The 25,433-nt window shown below is 41.7% G+C and overlaps 1 protein-coding gene across 3 annotated transcripts in view; it reads left to right on the top strand.

Moving 5' to 3' along the window:
* Window positions 1-1,761: 1,761 nt before the first annotated feature.
* Window positions 1,762-25,433, top strand: part of ZNF507 (zinc finger protein 507) — a 162,241-nt gene continuing 138,569 nt past the window's right edge. The window contains exon 1 of one of the 3 annotated variants that reach the window (XM_085639080.1): window positions 1,762-1,914. The gene's annotated coding sequence lies outside the window, so the exon portion shown is untranslated. Of the gene's footprint in view, window positions 1,977-2,208; window positions 2,297-25,433 lie in introns of those variants that run through there. The other 2 variants (XM_085639082.1, XM_085639081.1) reach the window with 2 other exon arrangements.

The raw sequence follows: 25,433 nt of genomic DNA, 5'->3' as shown, positions 1-25,433 counted from the left end.
TGCCAATTTAATTTTGGACTCTGTACAATAGTCTATGTTTATTATTATTAGTCGAACAGTTGTTAAGCTTGTATTTATAACTCTGTGCCGTAAGTAATGAACTGCTACTTTGTAATTTTGGACCTCGTTTGGCGATCTTTGTTTGTTGTAAAGCACCTTTGTGTAAGGTCCACGATATATAAAAATACATAGAGAGAATTGTATTGTATTATAATTGCATTTATATAGCTCTTACTACCCCTGACGAGGCGACGAAGCGCTTTTTCGTCAAGTAGCACGCTGCTCCGGAACCCATAAAGGATTTGTGGTGAATTAGTATAGTGAAAATATGAACGTGATTTGAGTGGTGGATATGTTAGTCAGTTATTTGGATTGAGAAGGATAGGGGATGGAAAAAGGTTTGCATTTATAGCGCTTACTACCCTTTATGGGTGTTGAAGTGCTTTTTCGGCCAGTAGCATACTACTTTGGAACCCAGAAAGGATTAATGGTGAATTAGTATAGTGCAAATATGAAGGTAATTTGAGTGGTGGGTATGCCACTATGGCCAGAGCAGCTGACTCTGGAATTTGGAACAAGGATTGAGTCGCGGCATCGGCTCAATACCTACGCCTTTGCCCACCATCACCCGGCCTTCCACCCCTACGGCCATCCCAGCTCAGAGATCCCTCCAGGCCCTAGATCACCGCCCGTGAGTGCAACAGCACCCTGAAGGAAGGGCTGGCTGGAAGAGCATCACAAAAAACCCAGCAATGGCGAGAAGATCATGGTCTGTAAATATGTAATATATATTTGTCCAACCATTATTGCTTCAATTTTTCATAAAATGTAATCCTGAGTGAGTTTGCAACTTGTATATATGTAACTCTAACCACTAGTATGTGTAGTAGACATATGTACACACTACCATTCTTATGTGAGTTTAGAGTATCTGTTTCGTACCTTTTATGAAATTCATGTACTCTGAAGTCAGAGGTGCAACTAGAGCCAAATTTCGGGGGGGGGGGGGGGGGGGGCTGAGCAAAAATTTTGGGGGGGGGCTGAACTTTAAGTGATAGGCAGAGTGGAGCTGCAGGGGCTCTTAGAAGGGGTGAAACAACAGCAAGGCCTCATTAACATGCAAATGGTCTTTTAAAGACGTATGAAGTGCTCGGTGCGGCTGCTTTTTTGCCCGGGAAGGTGTCTCATCCCGGGCTGCCACACACGACGGGGGGGGCTGAAGCCCTTTGAGTCCAATGGGTGTTGCGCGCCTGTCTGAAGTCCTTATGCAATGTAACTTGTTCTATTGTAAGGCGCTCTGAAACCTTCGGATAAAGTTCGTGCTATATAAAAACTCATAAATAAATGCGGATCGAGTTCGCGCTCAATGAAAAAAATGAAAGAATAAAAATGCCAGCAGCGCGAAGGGTATTATTTTAGTCGCAGTAACATCTGACTACAGTAAGGACACGCAGTAAGCCTTACTCGCTCCAGTCATGTGTGATGGGGTTGTAGATAAAGATGATGCACCGGTAGCCACTTCTACGAGGCCTGAAGCAGGTGAAATACAAATTGTACGGGGGCAGAGGCATTGTATGCCACCTTTCGGGTTTCAGTAAGAGGACATCTCCGGGAGCAGCACAGCATACGCGATCTCGCGAAGGGTGCCAATGACAATTATCTCTTTGGTGCCCCACCCACCTTCTCCTCCGTCTAGGTTCCCAGGAGCGAGCCCCCAGCGGGAACCCTGCCCACGCCAAGCCCCTTAGCGGTGCTCCACGTACACACCTTCGCTGAGGTTCCCAGCCACTGGTCCCACAGCAGTCACGTGATCTGTCGACGGGTCACGTGACCGCTCTCCAGCGCCGCCATCTTGGCTGTGTGGAGTCACCGCTGTTGCAGAAGGAGCGTGAATCCCCTGCACCGGAGTCGCAGGTACCGGGGGCTTTTTTCCCGAGGGGAGGATGCAAAAAAATCGGCGACTACGGTTGTTTGGGGTATTCCCGCTTCAATCTTTGCGTTGATTCTCATTTTGTCACACCGTGTGTGCAGTACATTCAATTAACGTGTGTGGAAACTAAATACCTAGGTGTCTGTTTTGTACCGTCCCCCCTTACAGTGACAGCAACTGTACCAAACCCGTGTGTCCTGTACGCAGACATTCCGCCAAGACCATCCTGTACTCCAACTAGCCTGTATATATGAGCCCATATGCAGTGACCACTAGCTACCGCATGGACACCACTGACGCGCATGGCCACACGGGTATTCTGCGGTCTCCGTACTTGAACTCGCTTCTTATCCACCCGGTCTTAAAGTATGTCAGTGTTCGGTTTACTTTATGCTTACATGTTAGGTACTATGTTCCTTTATGGAACTCCTGTGGAACGCGGCATAGAGGTTCATTCGTGGCGGTTCCAGCAGTTGTCGTTGGAGCTGGGAGCAGCTGCGAGGGAGTGTCGTGTGCTGCCCTGACTACCATACTAATACACCTCCATCTACTCAACATTTCCTGGCTGCGTGGTACCTTCACTCTCGTGGGAATAAACCACACAGTCAGCTTACCGCTTAGAACAAATAGCACCCGCTGTTTCCGCCCATGTGTTTTCTATCCCTGCTTCTTCTGTTCGTCTTGTCTTTAAACCACGTCTGCACACCTTGCTGTCCTAGATCTCGTTCGTATTCCCCCAGTCACTTACGTGCTGCCTCCCACTCATGCAAGCACGCCTCCCCCCCTCTCCCGGTACCAGGGTTCTGGCACTACAAGCTCCTTGTCCGCTCAGAACGGTGTAGGGGCTTGTATTGCCTCCTCTAGTGAGATTCTGGGATCCACGTCATGCCCTCCCATTGGTGAAGTTGAATGATAATGATTGACAGGCAACAATTGAGGTGAAGACTTATTCTCTGGTTGATTCTATGTCTACAAGCCCCGGGTCACTTTCCTCTGTGATGGCGAATTATTTGGCAGTGCCTGATTCTGCTTCTTTCTTACTTTCTTCTCTGCCCAGTGTTGTTTGTCAGATCCATCTATGGTCCTTGCCTGTTAACCAGTGACTTTTTCCATTCTGCAAGTTTTTATTCTGGAACGTGGTAATTCTACGTTCCAAGTTGTCTCTTATTTCTTGGGCTGAGTTTCTTAAGGAATCTCATTTTCTTTGTTTCCAGCAGACTTGGGCCATTGACCTATTCACATAGTATGAAAACCCTTCTACCAACCCACTGTTGCATCTAATGCTGATGGATCTAAGGGTGGATTTGCTGTCTTTGTTTCAAACACAGTACCTTACCCTACGTTTAATACCTTGTCTAACTCACTTTAATATTTGATTATTGTTAGGAAAATTTTGCACAACCGTAACTTTATAATTGTTAATTTGTACATTAATGCCTTGCCATCTGATGTCACTACTGTGCTAACCCAAATTGAGCACGAGTTGGATAATTTTCCTTGTGTAGAAGGGAAGGAAAGCCTTTTATTGTGAGGAGATGATTTTAACCCCATTTCATGCGCACTCCCCAAAGGGTGTGTGGCAGGATGAACACTAATGACAATGACCAAACAGAGTTTAGTCACAGCATGCATGGAATGAAACTGAAAGATTTATTGATCAAGTTTGACCTTTCCTTTGCCAATGAATTGAGTATTTCTTCAGTCCCATTTCATCCTACTTTTAATGGTCATGGCCACAATACTGTCATTGACTATATTCTTGCTTCAAATAACCTTGAAAAATTATTCTGTGACTTTACCACCCACTCTTTTGCTATGAGTTATCATGTTCCCCAAAGCTAAAAAGTCAAACAGGTGTGGGGTTTAAAAAGTAATCTTGTTGTGTCCTCTCTTGATAACGCTTTGTTATCCACCCGATGCAGCACCTCGTTGCTTTGGATGCGGCGGTCAGTCCGGATACTCTCCTTGAAAAATTGATCACCATTTACAGGGTTGGCTTTGACATCTGTTTAAATGACTCAACCAATGATTAGGAGGTTAAGATGGCTATTATTAAAATCTTCAGTGGGATTATACAAGCTTTAACTAAAATTACGTCCCAGTCCAACTCTCCTACGCCATGTTGATTCAGTAGTAATTGTACGATAGCCCACAAGCTCCTAATGAAAGCTCTCTGTAGGTCTCAGTGCTGCCTTGCGTAAGTGAGTAGCTGTAGGTTAGCGCTGAAGACAAGAGAGAAGGAGTTAAAGAAATTGGTGTGGAAAACCTTGATTGAAGCCAGTCTGGCCAAGGACATATTTTTTCAGTATAATAATGGCCCCTTATTAAAGGATAAAAGCTCTGGGAGATTAGTGTTGGCCATTAATAAATCTGACTAGGTTGCCCACTTCTCTGAGATTTAATCTATCCCTAGCACCCATGTTCAGGGCCAAAATCCAGTGATACCTTTTGGCTTTAGTAATCTATCTTTTACCCTTGATGAAACCACCAAAGCAGTAATCAGTAGCAAGGGCGGTAAAGCCCCTGTTCCAGATGGTGTTCCCATTAATTTGTTTAAGGCCAATTTATCTCTGTGGGGTCCAATTTTGACGAGTTTTAGGGGCCTGTTGCCGTTCTAGTATTCTGGATTTCTGGTCAGAGTCTGTAATCTATCCTACCTTCCAGAAAGGGAATCGTTCTAACCCTGCCTGTTACCTCCCCATATTCCTACTTTATTCACTGTTGAAAGTTACATGGAAAAATGTACTGAATCAACATCAAGAATGGGTTTAAGCTTCCAACATCCTTTCAGACCTCCAGTAGAGGGCTGGATACAATAGAGCAGGGGCTTATTTTCAACTTGATATTGACAAATATACTCTAATGAAAAAGGCGAGCTGTATCTAGCTTTTGTTTACTTTTTGCGTGAATTTTACTGTGTCCTTCATAGCCAACTATGGGCAGTTTTATCAGAGTTAGGGTCGGGGCCATTAATATTTGCCCTTGTTAGAAACATTTGTTCAGGGGAAAGCCAAGGGTGTGATTTGACTGTAGGGGTGAATGTACTGGTGATTTCAAGCTTGAAAGAGGAGTTAGGGAGGGTTGCATCTTGGTGCCTCTTTTGTTTACCCTGTATGATAGATTATTCTCCATATTAAACAACAACTGTAAAGATCTCCCCGTAATTGGCGATAGACCTATCCCTTGTCTGCTTTACACGGTCAGTGCTGTCATGTCACGTACTCCCTTGGGCTTACAGAGACTACTCACCTGTTTTATCAACTACATGCCCAAGCTTGGTTTGGTCATCAATAAAAGCACAACCTTTGTCATGAAGTGTGGGAGAAAAGCAAGGAAGTGCCGGAAATTCATGGCCAGAATACTAAGTTACGTTTTACCCCCACATTTTCCTACCTGGGTATTTTATTTGACGAACACGGCACATGGTCCCCAGCTGTGAATAACAGGAAGTTACAGTTTAACAAATCTGTAACCGCTCTTTTAAATTTCGCCACTAAATTAGACAACAAACCTGTGAGTGAGATGTTTACAATTTCTAATGCTAAATCTGTCTCTGTTGCTCTCTACGCGGCTGGCATTTGGGGCTATTCTAATGTTAATCATCTTTAGACGGCTGAGAAAGTCCATCTTAAGAACCTTTTGTCGACTCCTAAAAGCTGTTCCACAATTGTATGTCATTCTGAATTGGACGGTTATGTTTCTATCTGACCTGTTTACTATTCAGCCAATTCTACTTTGGCATAAGGAGTGGACTTCCAAATTTACTACTTATTGATGACTATCGTATTATTATTATGTATTTAATATTGTATGCTTTTTTGTGAAAATCAAATAAAGCTGATTTTGATTTGATTCTGACCCTCCCATTTAAGTCGGCCCACTACTTTGTTCTGTTCTCCCAGCTCTGCCCTGCGGAGTGATCTGTCCGCCCGTGTGACATATTACTCACCCACGTGCGAGCTGACAAATATTTCTTAACGTTAAACACGGACCTTGTTCGGGGATACATTATTTATCCAAATAATTGAGTTGAATACGATAGCACAAATTTTATTCTGACCGTTTTATTCCACCTCAGTGGCTTTTGCCTCTCTTATTGGACACATTTAGCAATATAACTTGCTCGCTTGGGGTTGAACATTGACGTTAGATATTTTTCGCTCGATCTCGAAAGCAAGGGGCGGCCTTACAGTAGGGGTCCATCCTGTGCCATTTGACAATGCATAAAGTAATGTTTTGGTAAAGTAGATAGAAATGTGAAAATAATTCATGCATAGTGCTATCAGTCGTATGGGAAACTATAAATGGTACCTTGACATTTTTTGCCTCTCTATCATAGATTAGCTTTGCATTACTACGCACTATTACGTCATCTGGATGAAGTTTAATCCTTTTAGGAAAGCAGCAGCCCCTTTTCCAGATGAGCCCACGAAGTCTTTATATGTTTTAAAAAAAAAGTATTATCCAATAATAAATAGTATGTATAGTAATACTGTTTCCAGCTCTTGTTATTTTACATTATAAAAAACGTTAGGGAAATATTTTTGCTATTTATGGTAAGTGTAACCTATTTGGATGCCTGAGGTTAGGCATTCTCGTGGCTTGTTTGTTATTGTGACAAGCCTTTCACGCCTGTGAAGTAATGTGACAGACACATTTAAGTCGTTGGGACTGTACTCTGCTTTGCTTGGGCACAGCTGGTGCTACAAATGTCTGGTGCCATGCATTACCTGATTTCCTACCGCTGTCTTTCATTTGAAATGTCGTATTTTGGTGGTTGTATTCTTGGGTCAGTTGATAGTCAAACTAACATAGCCGGAAAGTAAACAAAAACAAAACCGGCCCGTCAGTGCTAATAGGTCTGACTTTTAAATGAAAGTATGTCCCAAGTCAGCGATTGTTTTAGTCATTCAGTAAGTCTTCATACATGCACTTTGTTACTCGTCTTAGCACTCATGCATCCATTCACCCACCCACTATTTCTTGCATTCATCCACTTATACAACCACAATAAATGCACACACAAACTCAACAACATTTGTAAGATGAATTAAAGTAGAAAACAAAAGCATGTGGCCACCTGAACATAGCAGGCCTATGCAAGCAATAACAAATACAATTAAACATAGCAGCGGGTGGCTGTCTTGCAGTATTATTGTACATGGTGTTTCGTTGTTTTGAAGTTCCAGCATGGCCTCCACATTTAGGACAAAGGTGTTGACTATCTTGCAGTAGTAGAACAGTGAAACTGTGGATAATACCATCCTGGTCTAGAGATGTTGCCTTATGGGATGCCGCAAGGAAGCAGCCTGTTAGCACTATCTGTGAAGCTGTCACTGAAGCATACTTAAATGGATCTGCACGTTATTAGAAAAATGCCATCTCTCATAGGGATGACCCACTACCCTGTTTTGAATGTTATCATGGATGCAAGCAGAGGACTTAAGCAGTTGGCTCTATTGCCCTGCGAGGGACAGTATTGATCTCTCTCCCAGACTAGTAAGCCCATCAGACCTTCTGGAGCGATTATAGCTAGAATTATTACAGTGCAATCTTGCCTACAAATGTAATCTGTGAGATTTTGTGTACTAAATACCTATCTGCAGGCTTAACATGTTACAATAACAACCCACTCTTTAAGGTTTATTGGGTTTAACATAAGTGTTTCAGAATAAATAAATTTGGCATATTAGCTTTATACTCTTGAAAAAAAAAACCCGATCAGAACAATGGCATGTGGCTTACCTTTTCCCAATGAACCAGTCAGGTGTATTGCTTTTATTATTACCGACTATATTCTACTGTATTGAGGTTAAGCCTTCCCGCAGTGCAACCATAGAGTACACAGTAATAAAATAAAAAATATGTAAACAGTTATAGTTGTCAAAGCCATATAAAATACAGCTTTAACCAATCATTGGCTTGAGACTATACCCAACAGAAGCCTGCTGAACTACTCATAAGCTAGCAACCATCATACATGCAGTTATAAAATTACAAATATGTACAAAATTATAGATGGCAAAAACATTATACAGTTACTATTAAAAGGTTCTAACAAGGATTAAACAAATAATCTCTTCTACCCACAGGATTTGTCATAGGGGACGATGAACACCGAACCCTTGCCAATTATGGTAATCTGAGAGATTTCATGTAGCAAAATACCTGTCTGCAGCCTGTAACAGAGCATGATAGCATTCCACTGTTAAAGGCCTAGTAGTGTTAACAAATACTTTTCCCAGTAAATAAGCCAAGCCTACTGCTTTTTTCATAATGTTTTATAATGAAGAATTAGACACAAGCACAGGCCAAAACAGACGTGGACAGTGATAGGTTCCCAAGGTGCTTGGAGGGCTTGGTTAAGATTTATTAAGGTCATGCTATAGGTCCTGGTGACCCTTTGATCTTGCTGGGTAGGGCGTGGTTTCTAGTGGTTATCCATCTGCCCTTCCCACTTTTTATAAGCTTGGTATGTGTTTTTCCTTCTTAAGATGTTTTTGGTTTTGGTGGGTGTTGGTTCTCTTGTGTGGTCTTGGAGTTGTTGGAGGGGTGCCCTTTTACCTAAACGTTTGTTATCCTGTGGTCACTTTTATTGGAGTTTAGGTTTGGTGGGCTGTCTGTTGGTTTGTTTGCTGCTTTAATGCTGGCACTGGCAGGAAAAGGAGTAGATGTGAATGAGTCTGAGAGGGCTGGATTGTCGCCGGACGGATGTATTCAGCTCAAAAGGGGTTGAGGAAGAGGAGGGGGGGGCAAGTAATGGCCACCTTTTAGATGGAAGGAAGATGGTCAAGGGCATGGCAACAGGAAGCAAGAAGGACACTGTCGCAGATGATGGTAAATGGATGGGGACACTGCCAGCTATGATTGACATTGATTGTTAGGGTTTGTGGGCGTGCAAGGAGGTTTAAAGGTGGTTTGAGTGATTGGTTCTGGTTTTGTACTATAGTTTGCATCTTGTGCATGCACTGTGATACGGCTTACGGACCTTTCCTAATAAAGCGCCTTTTATGCTTTTATTAGTCGGTCTATGGTCTTATTATGCTCGTCTCACCCGATGTAGTGCGTTTCACAGACTCAAAGGCAAGTTAGATGATCGTTTTCAGCACCTACTCCATTTGTGCCCATAAGATGAAATACTCTTGCTTCTCTGCATGGAAATAGAATAATTTGTTATCGCCCATTCAACAGTTGCTGGTCACGCTGCCTAAAATAGCGCTGTGTGCATATTTGGATCCTTTGCCCCCGGCCCCCTTCTGAACTGTGCCTCTGCGTACTTTGGAAGCTTTCCAACAGCTGCTGCCAGTCGAACCGTGCAGTTTAGCTGCAAAGAGTCAGTGGGGAGAAGCCTGGGCTCTCAAACCTCAGGGTTGAGCACCTTTATCAAACCACCCACACTGTAGTCCAACCAATACAGGCTTTTAGTTCGGTTTTAGGCAATTCAGTCAGAACACATTTTTCTCAGTGTTTCTCCCATCTTTCTTTAAAAATATTCTTAATTCATGCATGCTTGTTTTCCCTAATACTATTCGAATCTTCTCGTTTGGTGTTTTGCGGCTGGTGATTTGGCTACATAGAACCGAGTCGTACACGTGTTGTAGGTGTAGTGGACACTGTAAAAGGACACGTTCACCAGCCTCTTCCCTTTCTTGTCTCAGAGGCAGTCAGTCTTTAACTGGCATAGTGAATGTTCTTTGTGACCGTGTCGGTGTCTTGCCAAAATAAAAAGACGTGGTCTTCATTTCTCTGACGGCAGTAATGTATTCGGGAGGTACCTTTCACCTGCTACTTTATGTGCAACCGGATGCAATAGGGGTTTCATTTTCTCACTGATAGCTTCTCCATAGACCTGTCATGATATTACATACAAAAAGAGTATTCAAGACATTGCCATAATTCGGAAGCTTTAATATTGCATTGTATAAGGCAATGTAAAAAGAAACGAAGTGACCAACAAGTATTGTAGGGTCGAAGCGAAACCACTAAACACATTGCATATTTAGGCCATCTTAAACTTGGTATGCGTCGGAACTTGCTGCTCCTATTTATCATACTTATTATTTTAAATCTTTTGTTACATTTTGTTTTTCCGGAAAAAGGGACAGGGTGTTCTCATAAAACCTGTATAATTGTATCTACCTACACCTTATGAACTTTCCTCCCCCTGAAAGGTGCTTTGCCAAACCTTTTAAACTATGCCTTCCAGTGGGTAGTGTGCCTGACTCGCCACGGCTTTGAGAGGTGGCAGCTGTCTGTTGAGTGCGTAATTAATGGCTCTGTGAGACAGTAAGGATTTTTCCTCCTTAACTTTATTAAGATTTTTTTGTTAGGGTACCCATACTCCTCATCCTGCTGGCTTAAAAATGAGGGTGAAGCTAGTTGTTTAAGAGGATTATATTAAGGTGAATGAGTAGTTTTTGGGAGGTTAGTGTAGTTGGAAAAAAGGTTACCACTTATAAGTCTGTGGAAGTGTTAAGTTTGTCAACAGAGCGAATATGAGTGAGATATGGGTAACATGCCAAAAGAGTTGTTTTATATGTATACCCAACTTCACAAAGTTTTAGGGGTGCAACAAATAACGAAATACCCTTTCCACTAAAGTTACTTTGCTGAAGAAAAACCCTACAAATGTGGCACACCCATAAAATATACCACATCTTTAATGTAGTTCTTCTTTCCTGTTTTATTTGCCATAAACCTCTAGCGCACCCCTGTTAAATGCATAATGTAGTGGACAAGTGAGATCTGAGGTGCACTCTGGCCTCTTCAAGATTTCATGCTCAAAGGGGTAGCTATCAATAGTGCAATAGGTACAGGGGGGCCATTGAACCCCGAATATGGCTGTGTCGTACTACCCAACCAGCGGATCACAACCCATTTTCCATGGTCCTAGGGTACCCTTGCTATGCTCCTATGCATTTGATAATCCAAAATGTCGCTATTCAGGATGTTAGAACAGACAATCAAATTAATATCCGGGATAGGCTGTAAAGTTACTGTTATTCAGTAATCCGCACTTTACTTCTTCCCACTTCTTTAATCTTCCTCCCACTTCTTAATCTTTCTCCAACCTCCTCCATATTTGTGCAACTCTACAGTAACCGTGTAGGTGTTAAGGGTATCTAGGTCTTTAACAGTCTCCTAAGAAATCTACAAAATCTAGGATACGCCCATGATGATTATTATTTCCAGTATAGGTGTTTATGCAGAGCACCGCAATGCCCACAAAGTGACATGTTTGCTCCATATGAAGCATCTGAAAGCGTAAATTACCAACATATTACTGAATTACTGAGTCTGATGTTTATCGCCCCGCGTCTAACAGATAAGGAGGGTCCTGAGGAATGACTCGGTCTGGTTGAGAGGGGACACTGTTGTTTAAACTGTGTTCTCCGATCGACATCTAGTCAAACTGATCTCCTCCCATCAAGTGACTGGAGAGTACGTTGCTTTCTGCTTAAGAAACGAATTCTTCATTGTGTTTCAGACTATTTCTTAATATTCCATGTGATGCGTTCATGGAGTCATGTTGCAGCAAAAAAAATACTCCTAATTGGCAGTGTTTAGGAGACATTTATTTACATAACCGACATGGCTTGATTTTTCCTGGGATAGGTATAGTACAACACTATTTCGCAGACATCCCTGCTCCGGTGAAATCACCTGTTAACCTTCCAACACTGTGATCAGTAGGTGTGGGAATTGTACTGAAAGCGCAGAGTTCAAATTTTTTGGTACAGCATAACTCTCTTCCAGTCTCACCCTTTGCTTTCTTAGCGCTTTGAAGCAGTCTTCGAGCAGTAGCAGTGCTTTGCAAGCAACCCACATCTGAAGTTGCCTCTCCTCCGCTCTGCTCTTATTTCGTCCTTCCTACACGGCCCAGAGCTCTTCGAATCTGCTTTTGATGGAATAAGCACACTGCCAGGATCCTATTAACTTGATTTTTTTGGAAGTGTGAGTTCGTCATCATTAAGGCAGCACTAGGTGCACGATACTCGCCCCACAAGCCCTAGCACAACCCTCGAGCAGGAGATACTGCCCTCGTGTCTCGAGCTTCCACCACCCACTTTTCCCGGGATTATTGAAGCCAAATATGCACATGGCGAGTTGCCATTTCATTTACCGTGTCAATACAAGAAGTATTTGCTCAAACACAACCCATGTAAATAGCACACACCTACCTATGTAGCAGATTAAACATCACATGGAGCACCATGCTTTGAGTTACAGATGAGGCTTTATCTGCGCTTTTCCATCATTGGTGGAGGTTCACGATCCCCTAACCCCCTCCCTCCCTCCAGAGGCACAACTTTTACAGTTGTACTGCTCAGACTGATCTGAACGTGTGCTTGGAGGTTTAACTAGTTAAGGATGTCCTAGCAGATCGATTACACGACCTGGCTTCACCCATGAAGCAGCCTCGTACAGAACGGCTTGCAGTTTCAAAGTTCACACCAATCAATGAGCTGTTAACCGGAAGTTAAAGGGAGGCATTAGGAGTTCCAACTTTTGCTATGGAGGAAGCTGGCTAGCCTCCAGTTTGCTTCTGTTCAGCTGTCATTGACACATTGCTTCCACCCACCACAGCATATTGAATGGAGCAGGGGGTCAGCACACTTTGTGTTGGTTGATTGGCACTGTGACTGAGAGCATTTTGTCTGATCACACATGACCCAAAAAAGAAGTGTGATTCAGTGTGAGAACTAGTGGGACAATAATTTACTTTGTGATTTTTTTTTTCTTCTTTTAAAACCTTTTTATTATTTTAATGTTTTCCCACATTCTTATTTTTTTTTGTCAAACCATTTTTATTGCAGGTCCCAATATACTGTATAACACTCAGGATAAATGCCATTAACGCAGATTTCTCGCCCCCCCTTAGTCATACATCCGTGCGGTACACACAGCCGTACTGCCCACATCCCGGAGGCCGGGCGGCGCCACTTAGCCATATGTTACATCTTTACATTTCTTACAAGTACGGTCGTCTAGTGGGGAAATCCGCTGCCTGCTTTTAAAGTTAACCCCCCTCACCCCCAAGATTCTCATGGATCTCGCATTCTTCTTCCATTAAGTTTGGACTTGCAATCCCTCCCTCGGTCCTCCCCCCCAGTGTCCCCCACATAGCGCCTAGCCAGGAAGAGTCAGTATTCCCTCATTCTTATGTGTGTTTATGTTTCAGTAATTTAGATACAACAGTTCCCTTTTTTTTGCCTGAAAGGATCATATTTTCCTGTGATGTGCATTAAAACTTGAAAAGTTTTTTATGCCTCATCTAAATACTCTTACATGCTGTGAAGCACCCATACTGTTCTATATATGCGACAGTTAATTATTGTTTAAATGTAGTTTTTCTTTTATTACAAGCATATGGCTGACACGGCTGGGTGCTGATATGCTTGTGATCCAGCGCAAACCCAATATTTGGACAGGGACGAACATTCAGTTATTTCATTCACTGTGGCCCATACACATACACCCAATGTCCCTGTTGCGCCGGTGTCAAGTTTGCAATTTCCTAACCAAATTATATATCCATAATTCAATAGTTAAGGATTTCCACAAATTCACAGATAATCACCTAGAATCAATTCTTCATCTACTTGATCGATGGATCAATTCGTTGAATAATTGAAGGTAAATAGTCATTTTCAAATCATTGACAGACGCAAATAACCACAAACTTTCTTTGCGAGTTATTACATTTTATTTAACTCAATGCATTAATTCTGAAAAAACACTTCATGAGAGAGAGAATACAATTTAATAATCATCTAGCAAATAATCAATCTTAACAAATATGTTTGTCGCATGGAGGGGATAGATGAAAAGACATCAGACAATAGGCATCAAATTCTCATTAAAGAAAAATAGATGAAGAGACAAAGCACAAAATACATTCTCGAGTTATCAAAGATACCAACCCAAGGAAATAAGAATAAGGAAAACCACCACCCTGGCCTAGGTAGCGGCAGGGGACCCCCGAACAGAGTGTCAGGGATCAAAGTCTTAGGATCAGGATAAGGGTAGGTCTGGATCAACTAGGCCTCTCTGCCATCCGACAATCAGTAACGCACCCTCACTCTCTCCGTCTCCCTCAAGTCTCGCAGCCGACAGCAGCCCCCACCCCTAAATCACCTATTCTTTATACCCTTTACGTACATGTCCGTCCCACTAAAGTTGCTAATGTCACCAATTCTAGCTACTGGATTGGTTAGAAACGAGGGGCGGATGGTCATCCTACATTACATCATGCTTTCTTTGACTACCCCATTGTTCGTCTTCTTTCCCACCTATTTGGAATACATCCCTACTCTCTCATGAGGGAAAAGTATTACGTTAAGGACAAAGTTTATACATTTGCAGACTTTCACATAGAAGCTCAGAAGTTGGCCGCTCGTCAAGTGTCATGTCCTTCACCGTGTCACACTCTTTCAGATGGTTCAGCAAGTTGATCCACAGTATCACGTGGTTTGTGCGCGCTGCAAGTTTCACTCATCAGAGTTCGGTCAATATAAGAACATGGCGACTTGTCCATTTACTAAAAGAACTGAAAGCAGACATTTATTAATGATGTGGTAACAAAACATTCACTGTTAACCACCCTCCTCTACTCAGATCCAAGTTAAGTTATACTAGCATAAGTAAAAAGCAACGTTAATGAGCATTTCTTAAGCATCACACGTCATGCCTTTTAATACACTATGCGCACAATTTGCAGTGCAAGCCATTCACAACACATTCTACTCACCATATTATTACATCTTCGGTTAATTACTCTTTGTTAAGATTAATTTCATGAATTTTGCGAAGCGGTTTACCCTCATGTGATGTATAGGTGCACATTAGTATTCTATCTACTTAACAGTATGTGTTACTGGGGTATTCAATATGAGCGGGTCTCTTAAATGTTTTTTTTTTTTTAATCCCCGCTTCATCACTTGCAATAGAAATAAATTAAAATGTGTAAACATTGTGCCTACTCGTTATCCTGTGATATTAGTTATGTGGTTTTGTAGCGCTAGACAAGGCTCAAGCGTAAAACACAGGGATTTTATGCAGAGTATTTAGCATACTTTTCTGTACACTTTTAGCATGCAACATACACCGCAACGCAGGTGGTGTTCTGTGCCGAGGAATATTTTGGCCTTTGGACAAAAATGGTGACAGGTAACTGCATGAACAACCAAGTCTTGACAGACTTGCAGATGGCCACATAGTATTGATTGATTGGTATTAATCTTTATTTGATTATACAGAATAATCATAAAAGATAGAAACACATGTTAAAAAAGAGCACAGCAATACTTAATATAAAGGTGCACAAAAAACATCTAAAACCATTTTTAGACACATACCAATTCAATTCATCCTATTTAAAATATACATAGACTCATAAAATCCAATTAAAATCAGGACCCCAGCCAGACATGTACGTCGTTAATACTATGCACACATTATTTTGTTCCAATGTAAGCACCTTTTAAGTAGCCGATGACTGCCGTCATCGCCACCTGATCCTGTAATAGTTGTAATAATAAAAAAACAGGTCGATATTGAGTGAAGCCCCTCGCTTTTAAAAGTGGTAATAAATATCTTCTGTGGAGAAGTTCATAGTATTTACTTAATAGGACCAGATGTATTAGGGTCTGGGGGAACAGTCATCGCAAGTACAAATTAAAAAGCATGGGGATCAAACTGGGCCGGAGGGAAGCATATCATCGTACGGATAGTACCCAAGCGAAATTTGGTGAGTTAGGATCTATCCGTAGAGTGCTTAATTTTTGTGACATCATTTTCAGGGCCACTAACAGATTTCAGCATCAAGAAAGATCTGATGGAGTTTTTTGTCAGCACCCTAGCTTCCCTTTCCTCATTGGCTTTATTTAAAAAAAAAAATCATTAAGTCTCTACGATTGCCCTTTTTGAGGAGGTGTGGCCTATCAAAGATATCTATGCGATCGAGCCATATAGTGTTAATTTTCTAACGTGTCATGGGAGACCCCAGGGCATGTTTTGTCTGTACTACATACAGTCTCTGCAGAAGTTTGAAAGGACTTTATCAGAGTCTCACAAATGAAGTTATGAGCAGCTTTGTTTTAGCAAAGGAGGTCTCTGCTTATGGTAGGCACTATAAACATTGCAGTCCTGCTTTAGCGTTACTTGATGAGCAACAGGCAGTAAATGGAGAGCATGTGAGGTTTGGATGATTTGGTTGAATTTGTTAATTCTCAGTAGAAGATCAGCATCAAGGCTCTGGATTCTTTTTCTGGACATTTCAACTCTTCAGAGTCTGCACAGGAGCAGCATAGGAAGGCAAAGATGTGAAGTTTGATGTAATTATTAGCACTAATTGTGATGGCACTCGGGACCGCACAGAACGTAGCACAGGTGAGTGCCTTTGGTAAGGCCTATAGCATTGTGGTAGATGGAGTTTTGTGGTCAGTTCTATGCTTTTTATGTCTGAATTTTACTACAATCTCTGTTGATATCTTTGAACATTGTGGCTGTCTGGACACTTGGTCTGCACCTGGGGCTGCTCCATTGCTGGCACAGGTACTTTACCATTTGAAATGTTCTACGGCATTCCAACTTGGTAGCTCCAGAGAAGGTTTAGATCCTCTGACAAGCAATAAAAATGAAATATAATGACAGAAAATTGTATCATTGTGAATGAAACCACACTATTTAAATGGACATGAATAGTGAATACCACACCGTGTTAATTAAAACTTTAAGATCCTTGGGCATCTGCGGTTCAGCTTTGAAGTGGCTCATTTCTTTTCTCACAAATTGCACTTTTCAAGTCTTTTCCCCCACAGCTAGTTCCGATATCTACTCATTTGCCCATGGGGTACCTCAAGGCTCCATTCTTAGCCCTTTACTTTTTAACCTATACGTAAGACCCTTAGCCGATGTTGCAGAAGAGTCAGGGTTGATCCTCTTTTCCTATGCGGACGACTCCCAAATCATTTTCTCTCTCTCCATGAAGAGCACGGCCGGGCCTTCTCCCCTTCAGTCGGGTCTGAGCAAAATCGCATCGTGGATGCAATCAAATTACCTCAAACTCAACGGTGAGAAAACCGAGGTCCTTATACTTGGGGGGAAAACAAGGAACTCTGGGGCCCTCAACACTGGCCCTGTGAGATGGGTGCTCTTCCCATACCCTCCCGCCAAGTTCGCAACTTGGGCGTCACCATTCATGACTCGCACAGTATGCACTCCCAAGCTGTCAAGGTAGCTGCCACTTGTTTTACCATCCGAAGTGGCTAAAAAAGGTCATCTGGATGCTACCAGAGCCCACTCAGAAAACTGTAGTCCATGCATTGATCACTTCAAGGCTGGACTACGGCAATGTTCTCTATTTGGGCTCAAACAAGGAAGCTGCAGATGGTCCAGAACTCCGCTGCAAGGCTTCTGTGCCGGGTTCCTAGATCCACCTCTATCTCCGGCCATCTACGAGACCGGCACTGGCTCAGGGTGGAGAACCAAATCAAGTTCAAAGCCCTGAGCTAGATGTTTAAAATCAAAATAGGAGTTGCCCCTCAATACCTTCAATCTCTGGTCCGTCCATATGTCCCTCCTCGTAACCTCCGCTCATCCACTCGGGGGAAGTTTTTCGTTCCTAAAATTAAACTATCTCTGATGGGTGGAAGGTCATTTGCATATCTAGGCCCCTCACTTTGGAATGGCCTGCACATAACTCTCCGTAATGAAACAGAATACGTCCAATTTCGCAAATCATTGAAGACTTAGCTTTTTAACCAATAACCTGTAAGCCGCTTTTCAAACACAGTCTCTGATCTGCTTCAGCGCCGGGAAACCCTGTTTGGGTAGCTGTCGCGCCTTATAAATTTAATTAAAAAAAAGAATTGATAAATGAAGGATGTCATTTCCTTCAATGCTGTGGGACCACTGTGAAGATGGACACCTGCAATACGTTCTGTGTTGCTTTGTCAAGCGAGCTACTGCAATTTATGCTGATGTGTTAACTGCAGCGGCCTGGAATTACTAGACAATGCAGAATGTTCAATTGATTACACAGCTGGAAAACTCTTTTGTTGATTAGATTGTCTTGGGCGAGCAGTGAATGATTGGTAGCTAAATGATGTTGTCTTGATTCAACACTAGGCTCCAATCACTTATTTGGGCACTGGGAGCCAGGCATGGTAATCTACAAATTCTTTATTGGCTATTCTCCTATCCCTTCTGCAAATGCACTCTTCTATAGCTTGGCTCAGTTCATGCAACATGGTCACATTCTTCACTGTAACTGTTTGCCTCCCTCTGTGTCCCTGTCCCACTTCTGTCCTGCCACACTTCAGGAAGTGGTCATCTTCCATAGTCCAGTGGGGACGGATGATGTTTGATCCCTGATCTTTCTTTAAAGTACTACCTTAATGCTCTACAGATGGGTAGTTAGAATAGGGCCTAAAGGAATTGTTGAAGCAGTCGGAGTGGCTGTTAAGGATTAGGATCTCCAACTATTTGCAGTTTAATATGGTTATCTTGGATCCAAGCTGGATGGGGGGTGGCAAGTGAGTTGTGCTAAAGTCTGAGCAGTATTTGGGTATTGTCAACGGAAGATTAACATGTGACTATAAAGGAAGTAATTGTAGACTTTATGGACAGCCAAAAGGCATTATGAGGGCTGTAAAGAATTCTTGGACGAAAGGAGCTTCAGTGACCTTATTTAGTACATGTGAAGAGTGGGAAATGCCATTATTGGTTTGTCACTAGAGGGAGGAGATCTGGAAAGAGCTCTGCTCCCAACCTTGGTATGTTCAAGAGAACTGTCTCAGTATGTGGTGTGTAACAGTGTTGAGTGCTGTTTCTAGTTTGGATGCCAATACCTTTGTCAGACATCAAACACATACTTGGAGAGACTGGTATTGCTTTCATTTGGTCTAAATCACCATGGGTAGGTATCCTTGAGTAAATTGTGTATGTATTTTATTTTAATGAAGCCCTCAATGTAGTTGTGACTAGATATTCAAGGGGGTTTGTCAGAAAATCCAAATTGGAAATATGGCATTCGTTTTTGGGGTCTCAATAATTGAGGAATTCATGTTTTGTGAAATAATGATGACCGCACTCAAGCAGAGATAAGAGGGAACTGTTGTTGTTGATAAGAACATGATTGCAAAGGTGAGTTGTCTAACACAAGTATGAGAACCGGGTTCAGGCTGTATACCCATATTCTGAAAGAAGTTTAGGCGAGACTGACTTGAATATGTGCATCATAGAGAGATTTGTCAGTTGGCGAAAGATGGCGAATTGTGGATAAAATGGCACGGGCAGTGTTAACACATAGTGTAAGGCTGGGGAGAGGGGGAAGGATGTCAAGAGAAAGAGGTCAGATAAATAAGTTTGTTTCAGACCCTAGAAAGTGTCCTAACTTTGAAACGTTTGTGGTTGTATGAGTTCCAAAGTTCTGTTATTCATTCGTGGACATGCCAGGCAGTTCATGACCTTGCAGATCTTAGTAGGGTTATTCATGGACATGGACAGACTTCTGAATTTGTGTTGATGGGCACCATCATGCGCTAAAGGCAATTATTTTGTTCACAAGTATGTAATGTTGAGTGGTTTCCTTCCTCATTGCTGATGTTTGCCTACTGTGCAGTACTGAGTGACTGGAAGGTGTTAATGCAGTTAACCTTTTCCAGCAATCCAAATGCATTGGAGTAAACTGCCACGCGGTTGCCATGCAATGTTTATGAATGTGGCCGCCATTGGTGCTCATTGCCCTTTAGGAGGCGGAAGTAAGTTGATCCTTTGCTCTCAATACTGCATGAATATTCGGTATTAATAATGCATTCATTCAGTTTATTACCTCTGGTGCTCATTGTACTCTCCAAGTTACAGGGATTGTTTTAGATACACTGACACAAATATACTGCACTCCCCTTTATGTTGATACTGCAATTTCAAGGTAAGATTCCCATACCGAGGGTGCATTTGGTTTCCAGTTTGGGAACTATTTTCAGACAACACACAACCTATTAAGCTTTCTATTTCCATTTTTCCTTGTATGTTCCTGTCAATGAACTTGGAGTTATTTGCTTTTATTTGTTTTTATCAATTTTAAGTCATACCTGTCCTTTCACCGCTATAGGTGCATGGCTGCTTTTCTAATGCTGCCTTGGGTTCGTCTATTTTATTTTAAAACCCCTTTAGGAACTGTTCTGCCCTCTCGACCCAAGTAAATAACACCTCTGGGTTACTCCTAGTTTATTGAACAAGATGGATTAAGTCCCTCCATCAAAATTCTCTTCTTTCTGTATCGAATCTCAGTAATTATCGGATGCTCACTTGACTTAACCTAGTGCTAATTATGACCCCAACCATTGAACAAGATTTATGCCATAGTGTTGATATGATGACCTAAAACATTCTGACTATACAGCTTTCAACCATTAACAGGTTCCTGCATAAAAAATATTTTTTGTTCCATTGTTTGAATTCCTTTGCAACGCTTGTATATATTTCTGCGTACTACGTCACCATTACTTCTCTTGCAAACATTTCTACAGAGCACATCACCACCATTTGTGAAATTGATGTGTGAAATGTACTGAATAAATGAACAATGAAAAAGTTCTGTCTCATTTTTGAATAATTATTCCCAGTACTGTTGCATAGCTGGGTTTGGATTTCAGTGGAAACCATTTCAGTGGGTATTGATTTAATTAACTGTATGAGAAATCTTTGATTGACATTTTTTCAAATAGAACACCATGCACGTTCAAATCCACCTGAGCCCAGTTTCTGTTTCTTGAATGCAACTGTTGTATCATAATTAACTCATTTTGTGGGATAACAAAACCCTGAAGTTTGTTCCATGATAAGTTATGATCGACCTGATTAAAAGTGGCCCGGAAATCCATTATACAGCAGCATACTTTACAGACTGTTTCTGTGGATCTCCTTGCCGCTGACCAGAGTCCCATACAATGGCCTGTCATAGAGTAATTAAACCTATAACCCTCTTTCTCTCTAGAGATAATACCTAAACCAAATGCCCACTCTCCAGATGTTTGAAAAGGGTTTTTGCATACATTTTGAAAGCAATATCCAGCAGCGAAATCAGTCTATAATTTCCAGTGTCATCCCGACTTTCCTTTTTAGGTCTCGCTGAGACAGCGAAAGCTGTCTCTTTGAGACATTTTGTAAGTGGGTTTTCAAAAGTGCTACCCACATGGTTTTGCTGGCCTAGAGCTTGAGTGCACGATGACATGCACGTGCACAGCTGCTCCTTGCATTCCCCCCTCCCTTCTCACCCAGCCCTTTGATGCTCTGCTCATATCTCCCTCCTCCCTGGGCGTGAAGGGAGACAGAGCCATCCTGCTTGATTAATGGCTTTGCATTGCCATGCGTTCCAGCAATAAACATGCCCGAGGAGCCAGCCGAGCCAAAGGCACACGGAGACATTCTCTTTACCCTCGTTAGTCCCTGTATCTCTATTTAATTCAGAAGCTCTTGCTTTTCCTACCTTTCTGCCCAGCGATTTGCTTGATTTTTGTAGCCTCCACACACCATACTGTATTTTATCGATTCTGTGATGTTCTCACACATTGTTTTAGCGTAATCCGTGTCTCCCTCATACATATTGATCATGTTACTTTACTAAATAATTCTGGCTACCCTTACATGAACCCTTTACCGTGCTCTTTCGATTTTCTTTTACCCCATACTTACATTTATCCTATATCTGTACTTATATTTTCTTGACCTCTTCAGTTATATATACTTTTCATTATGTTACGCGGTCTCTATTTAATCACTTCTTCTCTTTTGATCGTTTCTTTCTCTCCTAAATATTATGACTACTTTTCGTCTGTTTCATACTCTGTCATGCAGACCAAATAACTGGTCTGGGACGGTGACGCAGCAGAGCTCCTAATCCATGACTTAGCAGGAACCATCTGAGTGATACAATACCTAAATATGGTGCAAAATCTGTGTTTTTGGAAGTACTAAAATTAATTTTGAGGTGATATTGGAAGCTTACTTGCAGTGTCAGAGGCCATGCAAGGCAGAAACACACTGGGTCAAAGGTTACACAGTAGGATGAGTATGTCACGATAATTTCCACTGAGTACTTGTTTTTTAAATGTATTTAGTTTGACGGTCTCTTCTTTGAGATACTTTCAGTATAGTGCTCCAGATAAAATGTTGTTTTGTAGATGTTTAGGTTTGCGTAGGAAGATAACTTCATTTCTTTTGTTTACCATTTTCAGCTTTTTCCATCTTTGTAACAAAAGTCAAGCCGCACTTTCAGCACATATTTCTGTGCTTAAAAAAGTTCCTACTTTCCCCAACTAACTAATTAGTTCTTCAATATCGGCTCGTTGTGCTGGTATTTTGTTTCTCAGTATGCTATTCACCTGATTGGCATAAGTGTGAAACACTTTTATGTACCCATTTGTTGACTTTACTAATTTTGTACAAATAATAAATGGCTTTATAGATAATGTGCCTGCCAAAAGCATAGGGGTGTGTGTACACACAGTTTCCACACGTGTGGTTCTAGTTTGTGGATATGGCTAATAAGTGTCTCCGTTGCCAGTCATCCTTTATTGGGTAGTTTTGCTTATGCCAGAATATGCTGTTTGGGGCTAGGCAAGTGGTTAGCCAATGCATTCTTGAAATTTTTGTCTTATATTTAGCGTGACTTGTGATTTCATCTGAAATGCATGAAACCAAAAGGCTGCATCATTGTGAGATTGTGCCGAGAGACTAGTTGGATTTGCAGTTTACTGAGTTTTGGAGTGGCGCAGGTTTACACTTTCTCTGTATATTTTAGAAACAGTTTTATTGGTGGCATAGTAAAGTCAAACAACCTTGTACAACAACAGGACTGCATTTTAACCATCTTAACATTCGACCATAATCCCACAGGGTACATACAACCAGTAGTGTCAGTTGGTCATAGTAAAGTAATTGGCCTTATAACCTTAAGAGAGCGAAATATTAAGCAATCGTGCCACAGTATTTTATTAGTACAACCAAGATGTTGCATTTTCCTGGGTAGAACAAACTTCATATATGGACTTTTCCAGGATTCTGCATCTGCTTTCCATTAAATAAGACTTTGGACTGTTGTCGCCCTCCATTGCTGTGCAATATCCATTTTGGTGATAACCAGGCGCAAACTCCTAAGACCAACTGAACCTGTTCAAATTTAAGTTACCAAGTGTTAATAAAGGCCTGCAGGGGTGTCCGTGATTTGTTGACCTGTAATATCTGACAAGACCCTTCCCACTGCCCCCCAAACCCATTAATGACTCCACTCTTTGTGGAGGCAATCCCCATTCTTGGCTGGCGTGTCAGGCAGAGGAGAGGAGACTTGTCCCATTGGCCATTACCAACCCTTATTTAAATACTTATGGTGAAGTAGTTGTATTTTAGGAGTCTAGAATGGGTCTCCAGCTATTTCTATAACAAGAGCCTCTTATGTTCAATGATTATCATCCAGAGATACTAATATTATTAGTGTTGCAATAGTGACCACATCAGACCAAAATAGATTAGTGGCCACTATATGCCAGATTACTAGCAGTGATCATTTCAGTGCCTTTGGCCGGGTTGTCAGCAGTAATGTAAACAAGCATTGGCATAGCCAATAGGTCTCGCCTTTGGAGCCTTATAAGTATTTAGTTATGCAGTACAATATCCTTGGTGCAACAACATCAACTGTTGCATGGCTAAACACTTATAAAGTCCCAAATGCGAGACCTATTGGCTATACGAATGCTTGTTGTTGATTGGGTTGACAGTAGCACCACACCAGGAATCTAGGATCTGTCCCCTAGGAGTGACCCATTTGTAAAAAGGGCTTAGTATCGAGCTTGGAAGGGGAGGGCGGGGAGGGCAACCTTAAATGAAATAACTTTAAAGCAGTCCAGGCCCCTGCCCTTGAGGGTTTTATATTGCGAATTATCTCAACTACACTACCTTCCTCCTGCAATGACTTTAAGTTGGAATTTGAATCCCTGAAATATTAGACAGTATGATAATTTGTTTGGTTGAGGGTTTATAGAATTCTAATATAAAACTATGACATTGTTCTTCAGAGACTTAGTCCTCTAAACTTTTGGGAGATATGTTAACATCAATATTAACCAAGCAGCAGAATGTTTTCAAATTACCCTTCGGTTTAGCTTCATACATTGCTGTCCAAATAAGCTCATAATATTTTAGTTTATTTTGCACAAGTAGGGTGTGATATATATTTTTTTCAATTTACTTAACTCAGAGGTTTGAGTATTACTCTCTTTGTTATGCTCTTTATGACGCAGCCTATTTAGTTCCCTTCCAAAGGATAAACAACCTTGATCGAACCACTCTGAGAATGAACTTGTCCTATTTGTCTGTGGGGTGGTTCGAAGGTTAGAATAATTTGTTAGACCCAGATCCCCGAGATCTTTTCCTTCAACTCTCACCTAGTGGTTGTTGCATAGTGCATGTATTCGCTTCAACTGGACATTGAAGGTTTCTCTATTTACACTTCACTATTTTATTTTTCCACGATATTTAGCTTCCCAGAGTTAGGAGTCACATTTTCATACTCTTCTAGTAATTAACTGACCGAGCTTGTGGCTGTCTTTGTCGTCCCCATATGTCTCTTACAGTAGGACACTTTGGTTCCATTTCCAAACACAATTGAGAGTAGAAAAGTCTGTTCTTGTTCTATATATAAATCTTAAACCCAAACTGAGAAAATGCATTCGGATTGGATTTATGTTGAAGAGTGCATTTTCATTTTTATTCACCTCGGTGAAATATTTTAACCTACGGAGGAACCGCTTACCCTTCACCCCCATTGAATTTGGGTATGAGTTTTACCTCAACCCCTCACCCCCATCCAATAACACACCCACAAATTGTTGTTTGTGATTCTCTACAATGTGTTAAATGACCCGCAATTTTTTTGTGAATTTCAAGAAGTTACCATTTAGATTTCCATTACGCTTTGTAAGCCAATTTTCTTTTTTCCAAACCGTTCCTTCCTTTTTTAGGTCAAAGCCTTGCTAAAGACATCTTGGGGACATTCTGAAAGCTTCCTGTGAAATGCATTCTGGCCGCTGCTTACCGTTGGCTTTGTGGCTTGTAACTTACTTTTTCTGGATTTCCATTTGCTGGCTTTATTTGTTTTAGGCTGCCCAGTGTGAGTTTGTCCCTCCCAAAGATCATTCAAAGACAGAGGTCAGATGTGTAATGGTCATTTCAATTGAAAATGTATTGTCTGTAATGGCAGTGTGCTTCCACACCATTGCATACTCCACTCTACTCCACTCCACGCCACTTCACTTTACGCCACTTCACTCTACGCTTTTCTACTCTTCTATGCACCTCTCTCTTTTATACCAATGCACCCTACTCCAAACCACTGCACTCTATACCACTCCAGTCTACTCTGCACAACTTTACTCTATGCCACTCTGCACCATGGCATTCTATGCCAGTGCACTCTACTCCGATGAAGTCTACTCTGTAA

This window comes from Triturus cristatus, chromosome 12 (genome assembly GCF_964204655.1).
Source record: "Triturus cristatus chromosome 12, aTriCri1.1, whole genome shotgun sequence".
NCBI lineage: Eukaryota > Metazoa > Chordata > Amphibia > Caudata > Salamandridae > Triturus > Triturus cristatus.
This window is presented reverse-complemented; position numbering and strand designations above follow the sequence as displayed.